Raw genomic sequence first — 17,680 nt, 5'->3', positions numbered from 1 at the left:
AGTGGGATGGGGAGGAGAAATCAAAAAAAGTGAAACCTGAGATAAGAACAGTTTAACTAAAATAACAATAATACAATAATAATAATTGAAATGAAAAGGAATATAACAGAAAGCGAGAGAAATAAAACCCAGGAAAAGACAAGTGATGCACAATGCAATTGCTCACCACCCTGCCCAAGCAGCCATCGGCCCCTCCTGGCCAACTCCCCCCAGTTTATGTACTGGGCATGATGTTCTGTGGTGTGGAATAGCCCTCTGGCTAGTTGGGGTGAGCTCTCCTGGCCATGCTCCCTCCCAGCCTCTCGTGCACCTGCTCGCTGGCAGAGCATGGGAAATGGAAAAATCCTTCACTTATCCTAAGTGCTGTGTAGCAACAACTAAACCATCAGTGTGTTATCAACGTTATTCTCACACTGAATCCAAAACACAGCACTGTACCAGCTACCAGGAAGAGAATTAACCATATCCCAGCTGAAACTAGGACACTACAATAACAAGGCAACTAATCTAACCTGGGGGTTGAACACTGTCGCAGCACTGCAAGGTACAAAACTAACCACAATCCCTCCACTCTATTGAAAGAAACACATGTAATTCACTTTGGAAACAAGATGAGCTGATCTGAAAAGAAGGTGTGTTGGTTTTGTTTTTCTAAGGAGGATGCAGCTCAAAAGGGAAAGCATCCAGACTGGGGAGAAGCAGGTACTTAGTTTGCATTTTGCAGTAAATGTAAAATTATAAAGGATTAAATCAGAAAGACTTTGCAATAAAACGTTTTCTTTCTAAAAGTCTTACTTTGTAATAGAGAGCTGACAGTCCTTCATGTTATATGCTGATCTGTTCATTTTGCTTCGGAGAAGCTAACCTACTACCTCAAATACACAGGAACTACAGAGATACGCTGTGATAGGAGATGCTGAGGGTTTGTCTGACATGGCTGTGATGACCCTGGTGATAATAGGGAAGCTATGGTGTGGTGTAGTCTTCTCAAACATAGCAAATTACCCAACAAGGGGGAAAAGTTGCAGTGAAATTAATTGCTACCTGGAAAACAATTTCATGGTAGGCTAAACAGGGATTAAAAAAAATTCTGTGGTCTGGTTCAGAACCCAAGCCTTGGCTTTCGAAAGAAAAGGGGAGGGGATGAATAACAGAAAGAGTTGCCTCAAGGTGTGACTACAGATCTGTCCTATAAATAAGATATAGTTTGGGATAGTCTGAACTAACAAAGATCTGTGGGATGGTTGGCTACTGATTATAAATTTATTAAGTATTTAGCTTCCTGCAGTAGTTTCCTGGGGATAAATGTAACTTGAGTATGGGAAAGGAGTGATAATGGAAGAGTATCAAGAGAGCGAATGGCAGCATACATTAGTACCTTGCAGATAAGGACGTAACACAAGGTCCAAATGTATACACAAACATATAAAACAAAGTTAACTTATCTACTTGTTCTCTGAAGGGCTGTGCAGAGTCTTTTGGCCTGTGACTGAATGTTTCTTCTTTATAATATGTGCTTTGGCATTTAAAGGAGCACACAGGAAAGGGTCTTTAAAAATGCAGCACTTCTGTGGCTTAAATGTTCACTAATAGTGTCCATTTTGGGGCTGTTCTGATGCTTGCTGGATGGAAATAGCTTACTTTTTTTTTTTTTTTTAAAGGGAGTGGGAGGGTAATATGTGTTAGAATCTCGTGCATTTTATCAGGTACTATGGTGAAATAGATAGCAGAGGGACCTGGTTACTTGCAGAAATGTTTTGTTATCAGTAGATCCATAAGTTAGTGAGTTCTGGGACACTGAGCTCAGTTCCTGCTGTGCTGTTGTATGTTTGTCTCTTGGCTGTTCTCAGGCAAGGCACTAAAAGGAAGATCTGTAGAAGCTTTCAGTGTTGCATCCTACAGCACTGCCACTTTTGGAAGGTAACGGTCATCTAATGGAGCAGAAGCGACTCATCTCCAGGTGGCTTCTGTCTGAAATTTAAGGCAGATCACTGTAATCTGTTTGGTAGAAAAATTGTCAGACTACAAAGTATGTTGTAAATGGCTGAAGGGTTATATGTGTGCCTTGGTAGGCACATTATAGCATCCCCCAAAAAATTCTTCCTTTGATGTTTGACTTAGCATCCCAGGTGTCAGATAGTTTCTGCCCTGACTCACAAGGACTTTTATGTGGAGAATACACTGGGTAACATGAGAGAGTTTGTAAACAAATGTAACAGCTCTGAGACTACTAGAAACACTGATCCCTGCCATATGATCTTGATCTTTGCTTCTGTCAAAAAAAAAAAAAAAGTAAGAATTGTTCAGTGAGAATTACTAGAATTTAGAAAAGGAGATTTTTCACATCTCCTTTTGCAGAATTTTCCAGACCCAGTTTCTCCATTAAAGTTGCCACCAGTTGTGCTCCTTGTTTAAATTTCTTCCTTTTTAAGCCTGCAAAATGGATCTTTTGGGAAAAACTTAAATGCACTTTTTAGTGTGGCTTCCTGAATGACAGTGACTCAACAGCACAGAGAAAACACTATTATATGCAGCATAGCCTTTGTTCAAAGGAATAGACTATTTTAACAATAACTTTAGAGCTGTCTCTAAGGCAAGTGAAGAAGCTTCATCTCTTCAGTTCCCTATAACCAGACTGGATGTAGCCCTGGAGACTGTGCTATATTCCCCCTGGAAATAGAGTTGAGATTCAGAAAGTCAGTGGCAAAAGCTTAACAGAAGCTGTTGCAATGGAAAAGAGGTTTGAATTCAAACACTTGAAAGAATGGAGTCTGCACAACTGGACCAACCTTAAGATCTTCAAGTACATTTTTTATAATTGCAAAAGCTGTCTGACACAAAGTAAAAGTAAGATAAAGTGAAGTAGCTATCCAGGTGCTTAAGCTTGGAAATGAGAAATGGGGTTTGCGCATATTATTGTGGAGGATAAATCCATAGTGTGTTTCTAACACTGTTCTTTTCTTGCTCTTAAAGAACAATTCTAGTTAATGCAAGGCCCCTCTTTAACTCACACTGTACTCGTACAATGCAGCCTGTATAAAACTTCCAGGGATAAATAAGCATCCAAGCATCTTTGTTCAGAGTTGCAAAATGAGTCCAAGCTATAGACCGAAAAGGCTCTGAAATCAGGATTCTGTGGTGGTACATATTAGCTCCAGGAGGCTAAAGGCAGTATTTCCTGACAGGGATTTAATTTTAATAAATGTCCTTTTGTCCCAGTCTCAGAATGGTACAGTAGGACATGAATGCAGAAAGAAACTAATGGGGTGGGATCAGTTGCCCAAGGTCATCCATCCCCTTTCCTTGGTCAGTGCGTTCACATGGCTTTGCTGAGAGAACCTGTTCCAGGAGGCAGCTGAGCAGCTGAGTTGCTTGGAGCTCCATGTGTCCTAAGCTGGAAACCTGCCTGTGTCCTAGAAGGTCAGACTCTGCTCTTGACTCTGGAAGAGTATATAAATTACACAGCCCTTGGAGCTCTTGCAATGTATGGCAAGGAAACCTTTGCAGGCATACCTGGGGGTGAGCGATGGTGGTGCTGTGACCATCTTTGGCAAATTCTGTGCTGCCCCAAGGGTTGTAGCATGTTCTGTGTCTCTGCATTCAGGCAGTTAGACACTGTGTGCATTTTAATATTTTTGACTTTCAATTAAACTCCTGATGGAATATGACTGGCCTGAAGTTTCTCCTTCTGGATGGACGTGTTTGTTTCATCCATCCTCTCCAGTCAAAGCCATTCATCAGTTTAATCTGAATCTGAGGATTCCATTAGAAGCATCTAATTTTTCCGTACTTTAGGATGAAGAGACTGAGAAATCACTGTGAGTGCCTCTGATGGGTTATGTGAGGTCCCTTAATATAACGCTTGCAGCTTTTGATAAATTACCAGCCTGATGTTTTGAAAGGCTTTTTCTTGTCCAGATTTCTTTTTAGTCACTCTATATTCTGTTGCTGGCACTCATTTCTATCTTTTTTTTTTTTTCTTTCTAGGCTTTGGCACTTGAGCTGCTAGTTCGGCCTTGGAGACTTCTGATATGGTCCAATTTCCCTAGCTAAAACCTTTTTGCAAGGTCTTGGCAGGGTTTAAAAGGGGAGTTAAGTCTGCTGCTTCTGGGTGACAGAATTGAGCCTGATTACAAAAGGATGCGTTAAGCTTTAAGCTTTTTCTGTCCTCTGGAAAAAGGGACTTGCCTTTTTGAAGGGACAGATGCCACACTTTTCAGTATTTAAATCTGTAATGATTATGCTGTTGCCTTTGTTTTGGTACCTACTGCAGGACAAGTATGATTGTGTTAAGAACATAAGCAAAACAATAATGAGTGTGGTGGGGAACTTTCAAATAAAACTGCAAGTTTATTTGAGTCAGCAGCTAATGCTGCTTTTCTGCTGTAGTAGCAATCTTGTTTTCCAATAAAATGCATGATAGGGTCTCAAAAAAAAAAGATCTGGTGCTGTTAGAGCCTTTGAAGTTCGATCCTTTTTGGACTATATGTCACTTTATGCATACGCAGCAGTGGAACATTGGGGTTATCTGGAGTCCTGTTCTTTGTTCTTCTGTGGTTTGCTTTGCGCTATTAAATCAAAGCTACATTTTCCTGGGAGTATTTATAGGCCTTCGGACTATCCTATTCTGAATCCATGTAGAGAGAAAGGAGGAGAAACAACACCCCCAGCTGTCATGCTCAACTGACAGTAGTGTTTCTGTTCCATCTCTACTGATTTCTTGGAAACTCATACAAAGGGACCACATTTTCCCTATATTTTGTTCTCCCATCCCAGGTTTCTAGTCCTGCTCTATGGAGAAGGGGAATGTACATACATAATACCCATCAACTGTAAAGGATGGTGTTTCCAGGTGCATTTGAAATGCAGCACACTGTACCCAGGCTACACTATTATAGAAGAGTCTATATGGAAGCAACATTCCTTCCCAACAACTGAAATATTCTTTCACCAATGCCTAGAAACTTATGTATTTACAGATATCTGATGCACTTTGATACAACAGATCTATGTTTGCTTAAACTCTAGCTATTACTTGCCCATGTTTATTTTGCCCACTGTACCCTATTCATGTGTTGAGTCTATATGTAGACTGCAGTATTCAAATATCCCCTGTGATAGAAGCAAAATTAAGGTGTGTTTAGGTCTAATTTTGTTCATTCTGTAGCAAGTACGTCAGTCTGAAGACTTTCTCATGGGACAGTTTTGGATATGCTTCACTTATTCTTCTGCTACCATTTCCCGTATGAACCCTCCATAGAGTTTTTTGGGGCTATGATTGTTTAAAAATAAAAGCCAAGCCAAAATGATTCCCCCTTTCATGCTACAGTTCTGCAATGGGTTTTAAGGGGCTTTTGTTGTTTGCAAGGTTGAGAAATGTTGCTTTATACAAAATTAGTGAGCATTTACTGGGAAAGGCTACAGGTGTTAGGGGTTCTCATTTGGTTTAGTGCTAACAGCAATAAATGAAGATCTACTGTTGTACTATAAACACAAAATGACAAAGGTCTCCTGGGATAAACAAGCAGGCAACACTTCAGCAGCATCAAGTGTTTTATTCTCCCAGCCTGCTAACAGTGGAGATGGAATGAATCCCTGTGCCTGGTATTTACATCTGATACTTACGCTGTTCAGTTCAGCTCTTTCCTGATCCTAATTTGTCACAGCTTCTGCTGTGGTCAGCAGCACCGCTCATTTTGCTTTGCTCTCGTGTCAACCTCTGGGTGCCATTGTCTGTCTGTCAAAACAATGCTGTTTATTACTGGGGAAGGCTTAGGCTTGCCTGCCTGAGCTTGGACAAGAGAGAGAAGAGGACTGGGGCCCTTGAAGTTTGCTCAGGGAGAAGCCAAACAACTATACTTGACCGCAAAGTCTGAACAGAGTAATTTAGATGCTTTATAGTGAAGCTGTCGAATCACTATGTTGCTTTTCCAAAATGGTTTCCATGGTGCTGGTCTCGTTCCAGCCTGGGATGGCCCTGACATACAAGGGAGCTGTAGCTAACCCTGTTTATTATTCTCTGTGCTCAAAAACGCTTCCCTTGGTCTCTCTGGTAAGCCCGCTGCACATTTGTCCTGCTTCATCTAGCTAATTTCAGCATTCACTTGGTTTGGTAGCGAAGCACTGTCCCCATTTCTCTGGGTTCATTTTCTGAAGAGTTTACAATCCAATTGCTCTGCTGAAGCAAGAGGCAGTAGTGCTAAGTCAACAGCAGTGATTACATTTTTGTCTATTTATTTACTTTTCAGCAATGCACAAAACACATTTGTTAAGCCACCTCCCCCTACGCCTTCCAGCACTGTTGCAGCAGTGGAAACTTCAGAAGGCAGCATTAGCTGTTGGGTGTGATTTCAGATGTCCTCTCTGACAACACACCTCTGTGTGATGTTAATCAGGAACAGGAAGACACTAGGAGTTGCTACTGGGCACCCCTGGAAGTGAAGGATTACGGGCAACTGAGATCAAAAGGGATTTAGTCTTTCCTGTCCCCTTCTCACTAAGGACTGTTCTGGTTTTGGCTGAAATAGAGTTAATTTTCTTCACAGTAGCTAGTATGGGGCTGTGTTTTGGGTTTGTGCTGAAAGCAGTGTTGATAATAGAGATGTTTTTGTTATGGCTGGGCAGTGCTTACACAGCGCCAAGGCCTTTGCTGCCTCTCACCCCACCCCACCAGGGTGCAGGCTGGGCGTGCACAAGGAGTTGGGAGGGGACACAGCTGGGACAGCTGACCCCAACTGATATTACACACCATATGACATCATGCTGGCATATAAAGCTGGAGGGAAGGAGTAATAAAGAGGGGGATGTTTGGAGTGATAGTGTTGTTCTTCTCAAGTCACCGTTATGTGTGATGGAGCCCTGCTTTCCTGGAGATGGCTGAATATCTGCTTGCTGATGGGATGTGGTGAATTAATTCCTTGTTTTGCTTTGCTTGCATATACAGGTCTTGCTTTACCTATTTTTATCTCAACCTATGAGTTTCCTCACTTTTACTTTTCCAGTTGTGTCCCCCATCCCCTGTTGGGGGGTGAGTGAGTGGCTGTGTGGGGCTTAGTTGCTAGCTGGGATTAAACCACGACAATACAAAGGACAATACAAAGAAATAAGTTTTCAACAGTGTCTCACCAGAGTATAATTTCCAATAATTGCAGTGTAATTACATAATCACTTTAACTAACAAATGCTGCCTGAATCCTCTCAGGGTGCAGATATCTAAGAAGGCGCCAACAGAAATATATCCTGTGCTGAAGCGGGCTTTATGAAATTTTGGAAGCATTGTCTGCCCTGTACCAGTATCCAGGGACATCCCTGGGCTGTGTTTCATAAATATACGTTTACCAGAGAAAATCAAAAGCTGGGGGAGAGTACACCAAGGCAAGGATCAGTCTGTTCCTGCTTAGTTGCTTTGGGTCATCTCGTAATACAAGCATTTTCTGCTAACCCTTGTCAAAAACAGGGTAGTGGGATAAATGCTCTGACCTGCCGTACAAGTTAGCAAAGTGTTTCAATTTGATTTGGGGTCAGGCAGGAGACAGAATTATCTACTCAGCAGGTATAGGTATAGAGCAGACCAAGCACTCCCTACCTGTTTGAGAGAAATTAATGACTATGTTTTTATCAACATTTCTCACTTAAGCTATGAGCACCTGTGGTTAAGACAGCTTTTCCCGGCTGAGCCTCTTTAGATGAGTGCCTTTGTCTATCTTTGCTGCCTCTTACACTCTTGTGTTTGTACTCGAATGCTGTGAGGTTTTGTTGATACAGCGACTTTTTGTTATTTGTCATTAGTCCCACCGGACTCTTTCAAAGTTGTTTAACGTAAGCAGGTTTGATATGGGATGTATGCAGCATTGTGTGAAATCTTAGCCCTGTAGAAATCTGGGAGCGTTTTGCTGTTGATTTCTCTGGCCCTAGGATTTCCCCTTTGTTTTCTGCCTCCTTGCCCATCCCTGCTGCTGCTTTACACTCTCCTAATCCATTGGCCATCTAGACTGTGTTTACCAGAGATGGGAAAGATGTACTGTGTCTTAATCTAAATTTGTCTGAAGATCCTTCTGGTTTTCTGTCTCATACCACTTAATTTCTCTCTCTGTAGTTTATTGCCTTTGTAAATTCAGTGTTTAAGTTTAGTAGGGATAAAGTATAGCATACAAGGTATCATGTAAAATAAAGCTATGATGTAATTTTACACTGCTGTTTTGCTGCTGTTGTTTCTCACAGATGGAGGGAAAAACTTTCAGTTACCTGGGAAGGATGGCTCAGTGTTGTGCATGTGTTGGCACCCTGGCAGTGACAGTGCTTGCATATATTTAATATGTCACTGAATTTGGTTGTCTCGGGTTATATCTTCTATTTTTTGTCATCAGTGCTCAAATTGCTCTAGGACTGTACAACAGGAAAAGAGCCTCTGTATCTCTGCAGCATCTCTCAGTATATCTGTAGGTTTTGTATTGGCAAGTGTTGTTATTTTGTGATATTCAGCCAGGTCTTTCTTTTTCTCTGAGGTATTAACAGATCATTGGGATGCACACATAGGGGGGCACTACAGCAGCCCATGAGCCCACGGTGAATTGTGCATGTGCATAATTCGGGTTTCAGGTGTCATTAGATGGGACTTGCATAGTTGTTCTTTATGAGGGGTGTGTGTGTTTATATATATATATATGCATGCATGCTAGAAAGATGTAGCCCTGACTTTGCAGCTCTAAAAGTGGAATTTTAATGTATTAATCCGCAGGCTTCAGAGTAGCACTGTCTGCATAATAATAATGAAAAAAGGAAGAAAAGAGAGGGGGAAGCGGATGGGAGGAGGCTTCACCCTTAGCCATCACTATCATTCCTGCTGTTTTATGAGAAAAAGTGGTGACTTTAAGTTGAAATGTACTTGCTGTCTCTGTACTAGAACCAATATGTTTTTTTGATTCAGAGTCACAGATCTTTTGCGTTGAAGAGAAATCTTTACAAGCTGTTGGTACTATTAGAACTTACATCTACACAAATAAGTAACAAAACTCTTTCTAATGCAAATTCCAACTCCTGCCTCCTCCCCCCTGTTTTGAGCTTTCTGTGCCTCTTCCCCCCTTACCTCAAAAAGGCTAGCTGGAGGTGATAGCAGATGTGCAATATTGAGTATCTACATATTTTTCATTTAGAAGATTGATATTTCGTCAGGTTTGACGGCTGAGGAAAATTGCCTACGTGGAAACGGTAACTGATTTCAGGATGAGTGACTGTAGCTTTCTGCAAGGTTCCAGGATGTTCCCATCTCTTCTGGTGCCTTCGCCACAGGAGGGCAAGCTTCCTGCCCTAAAGTGGGTAGTGCTGCTGCTTACACACGCGGGAGGTTATTGCTATTGGCAGTGAGCTGAGCAGAACGGTTTTTTGGTGTTCAAATCAAGAAAAATGGTGCCTTCCTGTTTTGTGAAGGACTACTAATATTACAGGGCTGACTGGTTTCTTTAGGGCTGACCAAACAGTTCAAGAAAAATAGGAGCCTTTTCAAATACAGTCAGGTCTGCTGAAGCAATAGTCAAGTCATTGGTGGAGAGAAGATGAGTGTGTCAGTTCTGGAAGTGGAGCTATTTTGTATCCCGGAGGAGTGAATATGCTGATACTTGGTAGGCCTCCAATGCCTGCAACTGAGGAAAGGACGTGCCTATTTATTTTCCTTGCTGGAATCGTCTTCACGTTTCTGTGCATTGCGTCTAACAGCCTAGATTTATAATTCAATCTGCGTCTATTTGTTTCTTGACAGAAGAGGATGAAATAATAGCAAGGCTCTGTTTTCTTTATAGCTAGGAATAGATAGCTATGGCTTACCATCAGTGTAAACTGTACGGGGTTTTGTGATGTTTCAGATGAATGATGCTACTGCTGCGCGAAAGTAAATCGCGGTATCCTGGAGCAAGTCCCAGGTTATGCTGCTGTTCTCGCAGCGGTTAATTTCTGTGGCAGCACAGTTGAAGAGAAGTACACCAGGGCAGATCCTTCTTCTTGCTAACACCAGGAGACTCTGTAGCAGTCCAGTGGATGTCAGAACCTGTTTCAAGAGGCTTAGAGTTCAGAAGTGGGAAGCCTCAACAGCTTCATGCTAATACTAGTGGGGTGTGTGACGTAGAGCAAGTCAATGACCCGCTCAGAGCTCCAGTTCAGCTGACCAGAGGAAGGACCAAGCATCTCTGAGCACAAGGTCAATATTCCACCCCTCAAATGAGACTGCAGTTTAAGAGCAGATCATTTTTTGCCTTACTCTAGCACGTGTCACAGGGGTAAATTTGACCTGTGAGTTATCTCTGCATAAATCTGATAATTCCACAGTTAATTAGGGAACTGGAAACAAGACAAAGTGAATCTAACCGTTTATCTTATCTTTTCTGCCTTCTATTGCATCTTCCATCTTTTCTGAACTTTCTGAAGTTCAAGGGACAAGCAGGTCGAAAATGGGAAGAAAATTAGAAGCACTTGGCCTGATGCCTGCCTTTACACTGTGTTGATTAGGTTTTAATTGGCAATTCTTGTCTGTAATATAAGATAATTGCAGAGATTTCCAGGAATTGTTTGTAGAATAGGAAGAAACAGACACATCTGAGTTCTACTGGAGGAGTTTAATTAAAGGCTTTATAAAGTGCAACAGATGGTGCTTTGCTAGTTATGAAGACAGGCATGAGGCCTCTTTGTAGACATTCAGCCAGGATGGTTAGAGCTTCTGCTCCCTACTGGCTGGAGATGCTCTGACATAATCTTACTTTTGGGGACTTGAACAATTCAAGGATAATGTGTACTTTATGTTCTGGTCCAAACTGTGAAGGTTGTTTTTTGGAAAGTGAAGTTAGGCAGCTATAGAGTGAAACTCCTTGTGTGCGTGGCAGGACTACCCTTCCCAACAGGACCTTTGCTTTCATTGACCTCTGCAGTTGTCCTCAACTCCCTTCTGAAAGGTTTGCAGAAGTGAGAAGACACATCAATAGCTGTACAGGTTTCTTTATAGACACTCCAGTAACAGAGAGGAAGGAGGATCTATTTGGTTTGCAGACAGCAGCACTCCCCAGTAATTTCATGTGAGCCAACAACCAACCTTGGACCGGTTCCTGGACTGGAATTGTGTTAGTGTGAAACTTGGAAAACAGAAGAGTTTGTTTTGGGTTTTTTGTTGTTTGGTGGTGGTTTTTTTCTTGTTTTTCCTCCTAGTGCCAGTAACCAAACTATTTCCAAAGCTCTCATTGGTCTCTGGCTTCCAGGAAGTTATAGGGAAAGTGGAACAAAGAGAGGGTATTGTAATTTAGAGAGAAAAAAAGATCTTTTCTTTGCAATCTTCACTGGAGCAGGTGCTGAACCTTGTGTTTTTCCTGTTATTTCTAAAAGCATGACAGTATGCTGAAAAGTAAAAAAATCTGTTCTCAAGTTGCATGCTCATGAAATGGCTTCAGGATATGATGTGCTTGTTTACTATTGCAGTAGAATTATGATTTCTCTTTGTCCCCAGCACTGCCATAGCTTTGATGAAATCTAGCCTTCTGCATCATCAAAGAGTTATCTTGGAAAAGGAAAAATTAACTAGTGACTAGTGGATGTTACAAGGGAGAACCCTGTTTTAGGTAGAGTTTGTCTGGGTTTTCAAATTCCATGAAGAACCCAAAATTGCAGAACAAAGAGCCAGCAAACAGGGAATATTTCACCTAGATGTTGGGGGAAAAAAAGAAGAAATTTGTGGCCCTGTGGTGCCCTTTTCATGGGGTCATCCTGTTGGGCAGCCAGACAGATCTGGAGGATGATGACAAGTATGCTTTCACCTAGAGGATGTTTGAAAGGTATGCATTGTCTCATGTCCAAATGAGTTTTCTCACTTCTTAGCATCGGTAATGCTGCAGGGGAGTTTTCATGGGATTAACTCTTTGGCTGTCTTTTCTTTCTGCAGCTCAGTGTTCATTTCACTTCAGGCTGTGTTGGAAAGTGATCACCTGGAAGGGATTTGGTTACACTGAGCTTCAACAAAGGCAATACCAGATGCTCAAGAAACATTTTAAACACAAACTCTGAGCGCTTTTTTTTTTTTTTTTTAAAGACATGTTTACTAGTCCCCATGGCTAATGCTTTGAGTTGCCTGATTTTGTTCTGTAGCCTTAGGATCTTCCTGAGAGGTGAGTGGGTAACTTTTTCATACAGGTAGTCTTTTTTTTTTGTTTTCTTTTCTTTTTGTGTTTTTAGTGGGTGCTGATGCTCTTACCCTCTGAAAGGTATAAGGCATTAGAGATGGCAGTTTAGTTCATTCTGGTCATAAACTGATGAGCATGGCTGGCATTGTTTCAAAAACACAGCCTTTTTTAGGAATTCGTTCAGGGAAGACAACAGGTAGAGAAGGAGGCAGGGGATGCATTCACCAAGAGGTTTTAATTTTCTAAAGAGAGGAAAAAAAATAAACAGGTTAGTGTTTTCAGGTTGTAATAATAATACCAAGGTGCTTATTTGAGTATGGAACAGATGAAAAATAAAAAAAAGAAAGCCTGGAACTTTCCTCCCCACGCTGCACACTCATTTTTTTGTTGCTCAGCCACAGGCACACAGAGAAGCCCTTCGTGAGGAACTTCATGTGAAATCCTTCCTGTTACCATAGTGAAGCTCTTTTTTTTTTTTTTTTTTTTTTTTTTTAAAAAAAGGAATTCATTAGGACAGTGGTATACTAGAATCTAAACCTGATAGGCTTGCAAAGTGAAAGTAAGAAATTCAAAAAGGGAAATAGGAACTCAGTGTTCATTCCATTTTTTAAGTTCAGGTTTCATGTATCTTACTCTTTGTACAGTATTTATCACCTTTCTCTTCTAGAATGTGATGTCAAGAGACTTCCTAAAGCGGGATGGGTAAAATTGTTTTTACTGTTTAGACTGGATAACTGAAGCAGAGAAAGAAGTAGTATCTTGGTTGAGATTACGCAGCATCCCTTGGCTCTTTCCATCAGACTGTGCTGTTTGCACTCTTTTGAAAACTTAGGTTTTCAACTTTCTGGCAAACAAAATGTGACCTTTTCAAAAGATGATAAAGACATGGAAAAGGCTCCCTGCTACCCACAGAGGGTAGTTTGTTTAGTTTGATAAAGCATCTGAAATTAGGATTTCCCCCCTGAAATTTGTGCTCAGAATATTTACCTAGAAATCTTAAGGGAACAGATTTTAATTCTGGAAGAGAAAACTTTCCTTAATTTTAGCCACCAAAACTTAAGAGTGAATGTGATAGGACAGGGAAATAGTGTTGATGGGTGGAAAACCCAGGAGGTCAGGTTTATTTCCAGCTTTGGTACACTCTGTGTGCCTTTGAGAAGTCAGCTTAATTCATGTAAGTGCAACAGTAATAATGATAACAAGGAGCTTATTTGACTGTGGAACGTGAGATTTTCTGATTCAGCTTCCTTAACAAGGAAGGCTTAGAGCATGTCCTGTTTCTTTTTCAGTCACTACACTGGTGGGATGCTGTGTCCCATTCACAAACACCACTTCTCTATAAAGGCAAAGCATTGTTCTTAACAGCAAAAATTATTGTCTAGGTAGTACTAGTGCCATTAACACCAGTGACAAAATGGTGCAGATATTACATTATGGTGTAATAATAACTGGTCATTTAGCTAGGAGTCTTGAATGTTTGTTCATTGTACCTTAAACTTATTTCTTTTGCTTTCTTTTAGGGACCTCCTCCTTCTCACCAGATTGCAGCACAGACTGCCAGACCCACTGTCCCATAGACTGCAGGCAGGGACGTTACTACACAGCTGGTAACTGCTTGGAATGTCCAACAGGTTTCTAGTAAGTCTCCTCCTTTCATCGCCAGCGTACTCTCTCCTCCTCAGAAGGAAATCATTAAGACAGCTTTCTCTGCCACACATGGCTCATTTTAAATAAAAGTAGAAGTGGTCACTACGGAGTTTTCAGACCTAATCTCAAACCAGATTATGAAAGACAGGTTTTGTACAAACTGTCTTGAACCCTAAATTTGGCTTACCACGCCTCCTACCACAAATTCTGTCCTTGTGTGTGCAGCCCAACTGATGCACCCTGAGCTCCTACGTATGTGTTGGAACCCTCTGAGGTTCTGGAGGGTTCTGATCTGAATCCATGCTTCTGTGGCTAAAAGAGCATTTGTTTGAGCAGTTGGTGAGGGGGATGTTCCTGTATCTATGCAACACTCATATTGGCTGGTAGAGGATGGAATTCCAAAGAAGTGGAAGAACTTAATTTTATAACTTCTTTATTTTTGATCCAGTTGCCCTGGGGGTCAAGCAGCTCCAAGGAAATGCCCGCTGGGAACAGCCAATGAACTTACTGCTCAAGCAGACATCACAGCCTGCCAGGTAAGCGGAAGGACAAGGGAGGAGAGCAAGTAGGTGAAGTAGTGCTTTTTGCCTCTACTACCATGTACTTTGAATCATCTAATTTCAGGCTTTTTCCCAGCTTTTGCAGTCTGCTTTGAAATTTTTTTAGGAAATTCCTGCATTGTGTTTGGCTCTGATTTGCCTCAGAGAAAGCAGGTTTTCCCTCCAGGTAGACAGCAAGCAGCACTCCCTCCACACGTTGTTTACACCACTGACAGTAAAAAGCATATGTTGGGAGCTCTCGAGAGTAATAGGCCGGATTTTGAAAACAATCCAAGATCCTTTCTTTCTGGCACTTGAGCTGAGGATGTCTGAAACTGCTGGTTTACATTATTCATGCAAAGAATATGTTTCTGTGGATCTGATGCTCGTTGTGATCTCACTGCAGGTTTGTCCCAATGGCTATCTCAGCCTAGAGAGCGGAGCTGGGTGCCGTGCGTGTCCCGATGGCTATTCGTGTGACCCACGCAGTGGTGTGCAGAGGAGCTGTCATCCTGGGCAGTATTCACCGGAGGGAGAGTTGGAGTGTCAGGAATGTCCAGAGACATACATCTGCCCAGACGGACGGAGCAGACAGGTACACAATGGGCATGTTGTTTTCCAAGGGCAAATTTTCTTTCTTCTGGACAAGCAGGGCCTGAACAGAAATGTATTGTCAAGAGAAGACAGGTTTTTTCCTGGTTTAATAGTAGACTACAGACCTTTCTTCAAAGAAAAGCATTCAAAACGCTTCAGTGGTATAGTAGATCTAAGACCTTCCACAAGTGGTCTGTATTAAGAGAAATAAATATTTCTCATCTAAATTCTGAGAATGTTAGTGCTCAGATTATCTGACACCACTAAAACCCTCAGGTGAGGACTTAGAGAAACTTGAAGTACCATTTTTGCTTCTAGAAATTGTCCCTGCAGAATGGAGCTGGGAAGGGAGGAGGGGTCAGAGAAGGAGGAAGCACAAGGCAGAATGCGGTCCTGGGCTTCTTTCTGACTCAGGTCTCCTTGGGACACAGCTCTGGGCAGCAATGGCCACCAGACCTGCTGGTGGTATGAATTTGTGTTCCTTCCCCTCAGCGTTGTTTGGCCGGTCAGCAGCCAAATCCAAGCCGCAGTCATTGTGTAACCTGTGCTCCTGGTTTCTTCTCAACCGAAGACACTCTGCTATGCCAGCCCTGCCCAGCAGGTAAGTACATCTCATCTCATGAGCATCATCTGTAGTCATTACAGCACAGAACTTAAGGAGACTGAAATGACGCTTTGTTCTGGTAAAACTTAGCTGGCAGTATTTGGAACACAGATAAGCCTTGTGTTACAGGAAAACTGGAGGTTAAAAAATAGTTCCTGAGATAAAGCAGATGTCATTTAGAAGAGTTGATGAAAAGCAGAGAATGAAAATAAGAGAACACCAAGAATCACAGCTGGTTTTGGTACTCACCACACTTGCTGGGTTTATGGGAGAGGTCCAGCTGATGTAGCCTTGGGACATCAACTAATATGTCTGAATGTGCAAGTGATGCTGAGCAATGAGGGAAGCTTTTGCTTTCTTCTTCCACACAGAGAGCGCATCTCTCACTCTGTGATTTTTAACTGATCATCTGTAAAATTGATTCACGCACAGTTATAGCTTTCTGCACTTCAGGACCTTGATTCACTGGCCATCACAAACACCCATTTATAGTGGGTGCTGTAAGCATTAGGAATCAAATAAGGAAAGGCACACTGGTTTTTTTTTTTCACCCAATTTCTCTTTCTGCTTGATACTGTCAAAGAAATCCAAGTAAGCCCATGTTTAGGAAATTGTGGGGTGTCACAAATTCCTCACTGAGATGTTGATGCAGAATTAGGCAGCAGGAGAACAGACTAGCAGGGACTAGGTTTTTGTTGCAAAACTACTATCTTTTGAAATTATGACAGGCATAGAATGTAATTTCACATGATTAATTAGCCAAAAACATCTATCAGAAGTGATGGAATAACTCAGGAAGCCACCTTAAGTCACATTCTGTGAGTGCTTGCTATTTGTGAATAATCCTGATACAAAACCCCAGAGCTTTGTATTTGCCCAGGCTGGTAGCCTGCCACTCTTCAGTGAGAGTGCAGGTTAAACTGTTCTAGTACCGAATGGCTGCTTGGCACAGTTTCCCCATAAAGAGAGAGTTTTCTGTTGCATCTAAATCCTGGCATGTCCCTTATCCATCTCAGAGAATGAGTATAAGCCTAGTGAGGATTTGGTGTAGCCCAAGGTGAGCTTTCTGTTGCTCTGGTTTCCTGTGATAGTGTGCTGCGTTGGTACCCCTCCGAGGCCCTCCATGTAAATTCTGTTCCACTCTTCAATATAGTATTTGGTAATAGGAAAAGTTTGGTGCTGCAGGTAGCAGCAATATCGCTGATAATTCCCTCCACATACCCCCAGATTTAAATTCTCGTTTCCTAGCCCACCTGAACCCCAGCAAAAAGGCCTCATAGGGTGAGCGGGGTGTAGCTGTGAATTTGTAAAAGGGTATTTAATGTCACTACAGGGATGCAGTTTGCGATCTGCAGTCCTACCAAACTTTTCTCTCTCCTGTAAGCCCTGTACTGCATGTGAAGATGAACTATTTCATGAACAGAACAATTCCAGGTGCCTCCTACAGAGTCACTAAACTCAGTAACTTGATTCTTATGTCTGTAATTAGAATCCTTCTTATTAAATAATGAAGAGTTCCTGCACTCTGGGTACTTACATGTTGTCCAGTAGAAGGAGAAATGAAGTATCTAAAAAGATTGTGCTAGACTAAAGTCTCAGTAGTTTAGATCCAGTTATAATGCAAAGGTGAGAGAAGAGAAGAGAACAGAGGGTTTTGTCTTATTTCCAGTGCCTGGGGTTAGCTATGAATAGCAAATAATTAATCTCTCGCAGGGTCTGTCATACATGGGAAGTGATGGTGGTTTTGTGGATATGTATCATATTACCCTTAATATTTACTGTGCTCTGTAGAGGGCCAGGGAACTAATTGTGGCTCCATAAAGAAAAAAAAAAATCGGGAAATGTGGCTTCTTTGGACTTAAGGAAGTATTTATGAATTGTACTTATCAAACAATTGAACAAGTGAACAGACATGGGCATGTTAGAGCATGGACTTTAGAGTGACAGATTTGTTACCGTATTATTATTGTTTATAGCACGAGATCAGCCGAAAGCTGCAGCCAGGTTTCACCTCCAGTATATCAACCACAAAACCTGGAGAGAGCAAGTGAAAATCTCCGAGTAGATGATCAACAGTTTAAATATATTCAGAGTATCCCAGGCTGGAATTCAGTGCTTCAGTGTTAAAATTAGTCCCTTTTGTG

General features: G+C 41.7%; 1 long non-coding RNA gene across 1 annotated transcript; it reads left to right on the top strand.

The window, feature by feature from the left end:
- The first annotated feature begins 13,682 nt into the window (after positions 1-13,682).
- Positions 13,683-14,805, top strand: LOC141933904 (uncharacterized). The gene is made up of 3 exons (XR_012626244.1): positions 13,683-13,790; positions 14,248-14,335; positions 14,745-14,805. It is a non-coding gene; the product is annotated as an uncharacterized LOC141933904 (long non-coding RNA).
- Positions 14,806-17,680: the final 2,875 nt, after the last annotated feature.

Source organism: Strix aluco, chromosome 23 (genome assembly GCF_031877795.1).
Source record: "Strix aluco isolate bStrAlu1 chromosome 23, bStrAlu1.hap1, whole genome shotgun sequence".
Classification (NCBI taxonomy): Eukaryota; Metazoa; Chordata; class Aves; order Strigiformes; family Strigidae; genus Strix; species Strix aluco.
This window is presented reverse-complemented; position numbering and strand designations above follow the sequence as displayed.